A 10,866-nucleotide genomic window follows, 5' to 3' on the forward strand; every position below is an offset into this window, starting at 1 on the left:
CTGGGGTGAGTAAAGAGATTACTCCATAATGGATATATGTTTGTACACACAGTCAAGGATAATAAAATCTCTTATATAAATGTAATATTACTCAGGATACTGTTATTAGTGAAAGGGTATAACTTCATCTAATTCCGCTTCGTTGCCTTATTCCTAAATAATAATTCTAGATAGTGTTGAGAGGACATCCTGCAGTTCTGAAATCAAAGAGCATAGTACTATAGCATCATTAAAACTGGAAAAGACATCTAAGATAATCTAGTCCAACTGTTCATCTACCACCAATGTTGCCACTAAACCATGTCCCTTAGAACCATGTCTATACATTTCTGGGATCACATAATAGAATTTTCAGAAATCAGAGTGAGATTTCAGTGAAACCTACCAGTCAAGGCTTGTGTATACCTGACAGTGCTTAGTGCAGACTGTCCTCAAGTACCAGACATCTCATTGAAGGAAATACATGGCTTTTGTATGATAAGACTAACTACAGGAATCAGTTAATTGTCTTCTTATTTTTACTTTTTTTTGATGACTCAGTGAGCAAAGAAATTCTACCAATAGAAAATAAATACTTGGCTTCCCTACAGGTGTGGCTCAGTGCTACAAGTAACTAGTTTTTTGTTTATTTATTTATTCATTTCAATTATTCAGAGCTGTCTAACAAAGATGTAAGATAATAATAGATTACCTTTCTAATTGTAAATGAAACAGAATAGTGAGTCTAACCACATGAAGTCACTTCTTACTTTAGTCTGTATTATTATTTGTTCCTTCAGAACAATTGTTCTGATTGTAAACTGTGTATACAATGTCTTATTTATTTGGAAATTGTTATAATGTACATATGGAAATGAATACCTATAGAGAAGCAGTGGAAATGGTTATCTATGTAAGTGCATGAATCTGCGTGTATACAACACTTCTAGAATTAAAGCAAATAGCATATCTGTGATTAGAATTATGGTGCTGTGGAATACTGATAACCAAAAATCATAAAACCATGACAGGTGCTTAGTGCTTGTGCTTTTATTACGGAGAATGTCTTTTACCTAATAGTAAAATACTTCCACTTCCTAGCTCAGTGAGGTTTTCTAGTCCATCTACATTCAGGTTGATTTTGTTGCTCTGAAGCCTTCATGATTAAATCTCATCTAAAAAACATTTGACTCATCGATGTTCTCATTATCCGTATAAATAGCGAACCTAATTCAAAGCTTGCAAAGCTTCTGGCCTCGGTGATTTAAAACCATAACACAATTAAGGAGAAAGTTGCTCACTTTTTTGCAATCATTGATCAACTGGGTATTCTTTGAGTGTAATACACAGAAACTATCAGTCCCCTTTTTTGCACTCAGGAGGCAATGTTTTGGTTGTAATTGTCATTACATGTCATACATTATTTGTTACATATTGCATATGTTTATTATATCATTACAAATACTTTAACTATGTAGTTTTATGTTGATTTTTTTTTTTTTTTTTTAACTTTTGATACATTATTTTGACTCTAGGGTACTTCTATTTGTTCAGACTTTTTTATTCATTACTTTTTTGTTCATTATTTCTTCTTATATAGTAGCACTTCTAAAATTACGTTAAGTTGTGTGAATCCTTTAATAAATTCAAAGTTTTATAATAGAAAAAAAGCAACACATAGCAGTAAATAATACTACTATACTAGCAGAGTTAAACTGAAAGTACATTGTTCCATAGTGTCTAATCTCATAAATCTTTTGTCTTTTCCAGGCAGCCTGGTTAAAACTTAATCCATTGGAAAGCAGTTCAGAAACTTACAATTAAGTAAGCTAGTTATTTCTATCAGTATACTTACGTGTGTTTCTTTCACCTGTTCTTTTTGAAGTTCCAATTACTTCCAGAACAGCTTCTAGGTGAGAATGTAAAGATCAGTAACTAATAGATTTACAATTTACAGCGAAAATTGATTGAAAAATAGAAATACAAATAGACTTATAGTGCTGTTAAATATCACCAAACATTAATAAAATTGATTATGGCTTCACAGCTTACAATTCTCTTCCACAGTTAAACCTTTTAAGATACATACTCACTGTTTTACTCAGTGAGCACAGATAAGAAACCTAGAGAAGGTAAAAGACAGATTGCCTTTATGCCCTAGCTAAATGCAAGATTTTAGTGTTTCTGGATCTTCTGCACTGGGAAATACATCCTAAGGGTCTTCCACTTAAGGACCATGCTGCAGTAAGTTTGGTCACAAGAACATCATCATTGCATTTTGTTTGACAGCCAGCATTTTTGTATCTGTAAATGGGTAAAATTTTATGGGTAAGGCTAAGGTAAAGCCAAGTTCTGTGTCTAAGCAGCTTTAGCAACATAAAAAAAAATAACTCTCTCTTCTCCTGCAGACCAGGGTAACTCATGCAATTACAGGACCGAGCTGCAGCAGTATGGCTCTGCTAATAGAGTAGTACACCTCAGGGAGAAAACCCTACCCGTTAAAAGTTTTTAATGAAGCACTGGAACAGCTCACCCAGAGAGGTGGTGGATGCCCCATCCCTGGATACACTCAGGCTGGACAGGGCTTTGAACAACCTGATCCAGCTGTAGGAGTCCCTGTTTATTGAAGAGGAGTTGGACTAGGTGACTTTTAAAGGTCGTTTCCAACTCAAACAGTTCTATGAGACTGAGGCTATGATTTTTATGCACTATCAGAGCTGTAGCAAGTGTTGTTATACCTTTTCTGATCAGTGTAGCCTGAATGTATCTCCTTCTTACTGAAATCTTTTGGGCTGTAGCAGCTCTGAAGTTGCATCAACTCTTCAAAACAAGATGAATGTGCCTCTATTAGTTGTATACTGTGGAATTGGTATGTGACCTTGCTCATGGTGCTTGAAATCAAATCCAGCTATGTGACAGGTACTGTTTTTAATGGTTATGTCTTAGTTTGAGGTTTGACAACATACATTTTCTTTAGGAGTCTCAATTAGTAAGCTGATATTAAAACTAATGATGTTTTTCTCTCCTCAAGTGACTGCAATATTGTAAGAGATAAAAGCTGGAGTAAAGAAGGAGGAGGGGGGGACACATTTAACAAGTAACCATTATACACGGTGAAGCCTGCTTTCCTGAAGTGGCTGAACTTCTGCTTGCCAATGGGAAAGTAAGGATACTTATATAAGAAAAAATTATAAAGGTTTGAGAAAGAATTCAAGGATCATTATACACTATTTTATATAGCTGTATATAAAACAAGTAATGTAGTTCCAAATCTGTCAGACAGAATTTTAGTAATGTCACTGATAAAAACTTTTCATCTGTACTTTTTATCCTAATGGATTTATAAGCAACAACAACAACAAATACGAACCAACAGGGTATCCTTGTTTTATTGTCTCCTGTCCTTGCAAGATAAGCCTCATCTTTATATAAACTTGCTGCAGGTGTGACATACTGTGGTACGTGCCAGTGAGGTGGTCAAAGTTTCACTGCTATATATTAGTCAGAGAAACTATAAACACTCATATCTTTTCTTTGGCAGTTCCACCTGTTGATGGCAATCCCTCATCAAGCAAAAGGACAGACTGTGGGTATAGCACCATCTCTGTCAAAAATGACTCCTATGTTACGCAAGTTTAAGGAGTCATCATAAGTGACCTGAATGAGAGGTCACTTGCAGATATGCAAGGTCTGACAATTGTTGACATGTCAGGATAGGAACTTTGTCAAAAGGAATTGATCTGTTTGGCATGAAGGCCAAAGTACTGCATATTCTTTACACAGGTGTTCAAACCTTGAAGAACATTCACAGTCCTGTGTCACCAATGATAGATAGGATTTCTGGGTTCCTCAGATTACAAAAAAAAATCCCAGGAGACTTTTTTTTTTTTTTAATCCCTTAAAAATATGAAATACATTTTTTCTTATGAAACAATGAGTCAGTGGTAAAGCTGGGACTGGTATTGAGAGAGCTAGAGCTGGAGCTGCACCTCCAATGTGTGCTCCTACCTGCTATGCTCCTGCCTGTTGAAGCAGGGAGGGTTGCTGCGGGCTAACCTGTAGTTGCTCTGTCACAGCTAGAGCAAAGGAAAAGCTGCCCTTCTTGACAGCAAGAACTAAGGGACTATTCACTGTTCAGTTCTAAGACAGCTGTTGCTTTTTCAGGCTTGCTGTGGGAAGAAGTGAGAAAAAAAGGATATGCAGAAACTCCTTTTAACTATTTGTGTGTGTGTGTGTGTGTATTTTTTTATTTGTTTGTTTGTTTTATTTTTTGTATTTTCTAGTGGTTCCAGTCATCTATCAGACCCCAGGGTGCTCAGTACTGCCAGTTCTCCTACTGAATATTCTTTCTACCTAGCATGCTGTTGCACTGTTTGTGAGACTGTTCACCGAGCTGATGTTTCCTTTGCCTCTCTCTTGTGGATGGCACTCATCATCATATCCCAGAGCAGCTTGCAAAGTATAGTGTCTTTTCTATGCTGTTTAAGGGGAGGCAGAGAGTAATCCCATTTTCTGTTTGAGGTTCTCCTGAGACAATGAGAAATGGTGTTGAAGAGTCAGACTCTAAAAGTACTCACTGGTAGGGAAGTAGTACTGGCTAGTCATCACTTCCACTTTGCAGGGGAAAAAAATAAGAAGAGAAAACCTTTTACTGCCTCTCTGATTGCTGAGTGATTTTGAAACCTTACAAATATTTTTATTTTAACTTCTAGTAGGAGAGTTGGATTTATGTTAGACCCAGAAGTGCTCTGATGATAGTTTTATGGAATGACATAGATCATTTACTTTTATAAGCAACAAGCTGAGCTTCTTCACTCTCTGCACTTCTAGAGATGTGTTAATATGATAGTTTATTGGATAGCTAAAATATATCACAGGTCTTGCAAATTTAGAACTGTCTGTAAGTGAACTAAAAGCTGCACTGCTAAATAATCCCATATGTAATGTTCTGATAATTAAACCCCTCTGGCAATTACATCATGCATTATCAAGTTTAGCCAGATCCGTTACTCATCACTGGTGCCGTGGACAAAACAAAGCTGGTACGCTAGGGACTGTCAGCTCAGCAGATGCTCCTATGGAAGAAAGAAGCCAAATGCTGTTTATGTAATGCAAGCACCAGTGTGCTGGAGAAAGATATTTCTTCAGCTTGCAAAATGTTTCTGGAGTTCAGAAACTAGGAAAGGGGGAGATACGAAGGTACCATATTGATTGTACTGTATTTGAATGCCAATTTATGTACATTCTGTTTGTCAGCTGTATTTATTCTTCAGTTAAACCTTTATGTATATATATAAAGTATGCAGATTGCTGTTTTTATTTATAAGAAATAAAGACAATAGTCATACTGAAAATATGTTTATGTTCTTTGAAAAAATAAAATTATTACTATAGTTATTAAAAAATACTCTGCTAATCACAAGATTTATATTGAGGACTGAGTTAAAAAAATATAATGTATAGAGACATTTATACTGATTTTTTAAATGGCAAGATATTTGGCAAACCTGTAAATAGTAGAGCAATATTATTTTGTATTGCAATTTCACCATTCTTCAGAAAAAAACTTCCAGAGAATGAAATTTCTGAGGATGGACACATGTTTTTCCCCCTGTTCTCACTACCAGTCTCCTACCCATGTAAAAGTGTGTGCTAAAGAATGTCCTGTTTCACACAGCTAGAAATCTTCCTAATAGCTTTTCATTTTCTGAACCAAAATATTTATCTGTATGCTTGGTGAGGACTGCAGTAAAGCAGACAGGTCTGGGTGTCCTGCTCCAGCTACAGAGACAGAACTAAGACTGACCATCTTCAGAGAGGCTCTACAGTTTACAGATGACATCTTATTCTGTCCCAGCCTGATAAGATCATGAAGTTGTCTTCAGAGTAACTCAGGACTTCATCTGAAGTTTTGATGTTTGTTTCTTTATTTTTTCTTTTTGCAGTTTTCAGGTAGCCATAGTTCCTTGGGCTTCAGAGAAATTCTGCCAGCACATACAATTTCTGACTAGTAAATATTGAAAAGGTGGATAAAAGTTTACAAAGTGTTGTATCAGTCAACCACAGCCTAAGAAAATTGGATATTATCTGTGTGAGCATTAGACACTACAAGGCTTAGGACATAGTCCCTCTTGAAATCTTTGGATTTTTAAGTTGGATTATTTTCGGTAAAAATGCATCCAGCCTTATTGTTATTGAATCTTTTAATTCTAATGAGCATTTTTCTTCTAAGCATGTATCATTTTCTTTGTCATTATATGGTGATGTCATTATATGCTAATTACCAGTGCTATGCACCTTAGGAGTCGGGGGGAAAAAAAAAGAGTGAATCTGGGCACATGGGTTTTGTTAGATGAGTTGTATCAGTTTAAAGCTTCTGTGCCCTACCCCGGGATACAGTCACAAAAACCTCAGATGCCACAGATCTTTCTCTGGTGTCTTTAATATAAACCATCTTCATGTGTATGTTGAACTGATCGGCATAACTGAGTTGGTTGAAGTGCAGCTTTGTGCCCACTTTCATACTCACTTCTGCAAAGGCGATAATCTTTAGTAGAAAGATAAGGTTGAGAAATAGGCACAATTTTGCCATTAGCCATTTCACTCTGACAGATGTGGCTGCATTTACAAAAGCCCCGACTATTACTGAAGCAGACTTTTCTGTCATCCAGTATCTTGCAATTATCGAAGATCTCTTTCTCCTTGCTTACAGATGAAGTCATGATATTAATAAAAATGGAAGTCTAAGGGAGGGAGATAGAAGATCATCAAAAATTCCCAAGTAATATTTTTTATTAATGGTATAGTTTTTACTAACTTTATGACAAGATTCAGTACTTTGAAAAAATATGGTCATGCCACTTTTTTTAGCAGGTTTATAACAGTGGCCAAATAAAACAAAAGAAGGAAATTCATTTTGTCACCCCATAATGAGTTATGTTCTCTGTTATTTTTGTTTGTTTCATTGTAAAAAATTGTATTATAACAGGAGTATGAAATATACACAAATTCCCACAGTTATAAGTGTTCGTAAGTAGAATTTTGCCATTCACCTTTTGTTATTTGGTTCTCTTTTTCTTAGCTAAACTCATCTCCTATTAATTCTGTTCCTATACATGGTATCCCCTTTCCCTCTTCCTATTTTTGGTTCTGGGTGTGTATGCCTTGGACATTTACACTAAATGCTCCACAAAATTGAGAAGTACACCATGGTTGGCCCTGCTTTTTCATGCTCTGTTTTGTTTTTATATGGAGAAAATACAAATATACGTAGCACGTATGGTGATTTTCTACTGTGTGCATTAGGTATATCCTCAAATGATTGCCTAATGACCACAGACACAAATCACCAAGGAGGAGAGAATGCAAATAATCTTTAATTTATAAATTGATTATACTTGACAGTTGTATTATAGGCTAATTTTAACAGCCTCAAGCAAAGCAAAGTATGTTATTTACACTTTCAATTGACACTAGAGGGAGCAAAACTTATTAGAGGGGCAATTCTTCCATTCTAAGGTAGGTATTCCAAACAGTTAGAACAAGTCACTTATTTGAATGTAACTGTCTCACTTTACTGCCTATGGGTATAGGCCTGACACTGAACTTACACCAGACAGATAACTTTCTGACAACTCTTTTTAGGAGAGGTGAATAATGTTCACAAAATTATTGAAGGGTTTCAGAAAAGTAATAGAAATCAAGAACACTTCTGAATGATTTGTGACAGATACACTTAATGAGATTTCAGTTAAACCCTGAAAAAAAAGTAAACAAATATTTAAAGTTAGAGAAACTAGTAATTATTTTAGGATAAGACATAAACTAATATGCTTGAAAGATGCATTTCGACATTGGACAAAGATAAGGCAAAGGAATACCCATGCTAGCCTCCCTGTTTTGTTCATTGTGGACATTCACAGAAGAATTTTGCCTTTGAGATGCATTTTGCCTTTTGAATCCCATTTTACAGATGAGGACACTGAGGCATGCAGTACTTCTGGCATTCATAGGAATATTCTTATTGATTCAGCCCTTACATTTTAAAATCTATTTTGGAGAAGTAGGAACAAATATTTAGAGTGAAATAAAAATACCATAGAATCATAAAACCATAGAATCATAGAATCACAAGGTTGGAAACAGCCTGCAAGATCATCTAGTCCAACTCCTATCGTCATTACTACGCACTAAGCTACTAAACCATATCTCGTAGCGCCTCATCCAGATGTCTCTTGAACACTGCAAGGGACGGCGACTCCACCACCTCCCTGGGAAGGCCATTACAGTGCCTGACCACTCTCTGAGAGAAAAAGGTTTTCCTTATGTCTAATCTAAAACTTCTCTGGTACAACTTGTGGCCATTTCCTCGGGTCCTGCTTGTTGCCTGGGAGAAGAGGCCGAAAGCATCCTCATCACAACTTCCCTTCAGGAAGTTGTAGAGTGCAATGTGGTCTCCCCTGAGCCTCTTCTTCTCTAGACTAAACAATCCCAGCTTCCTCAGCTGTTCCTCATATGATTTGTGCTCCAGACCCCTCACCAGTTTCGTTGCTCTTTCCTGTAGTGAGGGGCCCAAAACTGAACACAGTACTCAAGGTGCGGCCTCACCAGTGCTGAGTACAGGGGGATGATTACCTTCCTTCTCCTGCTGGCCACACTATTTCTAATGCAGGCCAGGATGCCATTGGCCCTCTTGGCCACCTGGGCACACTGTCGGCTCATGTTCAGCTGAGCATCAACCAACACCCCCAGGTCCCTTTCCTCTTCACAGTCATCCAGACACTCAGCCCCAAGCCTATAGCTCTGCATGGGGTTATTGAGGCCAAAGATCAGGACCCGGCACTTTGCCTTGTTGAACCTCATCCCATTCACCTCAGCCCAGTGATCCAGCTTATCTAGATCCCTCTGAAGGGCCTCTCTACCCTCAGGCAGATCAACATTACTTCCCAGCTTGGTGTCATCTGCAAACTTACTCAGGGTACATTCAATCCCTTCATCTAGGTCATCAATAAAGATATTAAACAAGATGGGCCCCATTACCCACCCCTGGGGGACACAACTTGTAACAGGTCGCCAGCTGGACTTAACTCCACTAACTACTACCCACTGGGCATGGCTCTCTAGCCAGTTCCTTACCCAAAGAAGGGTATACCTTTCCAGGCCAAGGGCAGCCAGTTTCCCCAGTAGAATACTGTGAGAGACCATGTCAAAAGCTTTGCTTAAGTCTAGATATACTACATCAACAGTCTTTCCCTTGTCTACCAGTCTGATCACCCAGTCGTAGAAGGAGATGAGGTTGGTCAAGCATGATCTGCCTTTCATGAACCTGTACTGGCTGGGCCTGATCCCCTGGATGCCACGCATGTGCCGTGTAATCTCACCCAAGATGATTTGCTCTATAACTTTCCCTGGTACCGAGGTCAGGCTGACAGGCCTGTAGTTCCCCGGATCCTCTTTACGACCCTTCTTGTAGATGGGAGTCACATCAGCAAGCCTCCAGTCCTCTGGGACCTCTCCAGATAACCAATAGCAGTCTAGATGGAGGAGAAGCTCTCTAACTGTCTCCACCTGAATCACTGGGCGTGTATTCTGCGTAGCATCCCAGACTTCCAGATCAGGGTGTAAAGAGCCCTGAGTATAACTGATCTGCCCATTAAAGGCAGATATAAAGAAGGTGTTGAGGACCTCAGCCTTCTCCTTATCATCAGTGTTCATGATCACATTCCCCACTATATTAAGTAAAGGATGGAAATTCTCGGATAATCTCAGGAGCCATCATGGACCACTTAAAGGCCAACCAGGGGATCAGGCCCAGTCAGCATGGGTTTAAGAATGGTAGATCCTGTCTGACAAACCTGATTTCATTCTATGACAAGATGACCCGCTTAGTGTACGAAGGTAAGGCTGTCATTGTGGTCTACTTGGACTTCAGTAAAGCCTTTGACACTGTCCCCCACAACATTCTCATGGAGAAGCTGGCTGCCCACGGTTTGGATGGACGTACGCTCCACTCAATGAAACACTGGCTAGATAGCTGGGCCCACAGAATTGTGGTCAATGGAGCTAAATCCAGTTGGTGGCTGGTCATGAGCGGTGTCCCCCAGGGCTTGGAACTGGGGCCACTTCTATTCAACATCCTTATTAATTATCTTGATGGGGGGATTGAGTGCACCCTCAGTAAGTTTGAAGACGACACCAAGCTGGGAGGCAGTGTTGATCTGCCTGAGGGGAGAAAGGCACTACAGCAGGACCTGGATAGACTGGATCAATGGGCAAGGGTTAACTGTACGACTTTCAATAGGGCCAAGTGTCAGGTCCTGCATTTTGGTCACAACAACCCCAGACAACCCTACAGGCTTGGTGAAGAGTGTCTGGAAAGCTGCCTGATGGAAGGGGACCTTGGTGCACTGATGGACAGTCAGCTGAATATGAGCCAGCAGTGTGCCCAGGTGGCCAAGAAGGCCAATGGCATCCTGTCTTGTATCAGGAATGGTGTGGTGAGTAGGACTAGGGCAGTAATCCTGCTCCTGTACTCAGCATTGGTGAGGCCTCACCTTGAGTGCTATGTTCAGTTTTGGGCACCTCCGTACAGAAAGGACATGGAGGTGCTGGAGCAGGTCCAAAGAAGGGCAACAAGACTTGGGAAGGGCTTGGGGAAGATGCCCAATGAGGAGCGACTGAAGGAACTGGGGCTGTTTAGTCTGGGAAAAAGAAGGCTGAAGGGTGGCCTTATTGTTCTCTTCCAATATCTGAAAGGTGCTTACGGCGAAAGTGGGGTTAGTCTCTTCTCACTGGTGATAGGTGACAGGATGAGGGGAAATGGCCTCAAGTTGTGCCAGGGGATGTTTAGGTTGGATATCAGGAAACACCTATTTACAGAAAGGGCTG

At 39.3% G+C, this 10,866-nt stretch overlaps 1 long non-coding RNA gene across 1 annotated transcript; it reads left to right on the forward strand.

The window, feature by feature from the left end:
* Positions 1-1,670: 1,670 nt before the first annotated feature.
* On the forward strand, positions 1,671-5,209 carry LOC112532152. The gene is made up of 3 exons (XR_003074569.3): positions 1,671-1,803; positions 3,011-3,142; positions 4,263-5,209. It is a non-coding gene; the product is annotated as an uncharacterized LOC112532152 (long non-coding RNA).
* Positions 5,210-10,866: the final 5,657 nt, after the last annotated feature.

The sequence above is a fragment of the Gallus gallus genome, chromosome 3 (assembly GCF_016699485.2).
Source record: "Gallus gallus isolate bGalGal1 chromosome 3, bGalGal1.mat.broiler.GRCg7b, whole genome shotgun sequence".
Taxonomy (NCBI): Eukaryota; Metazoa; Chordata; class Aves; order Galliformes; family Phasianidae; genus Gallus; species Gallus gallus.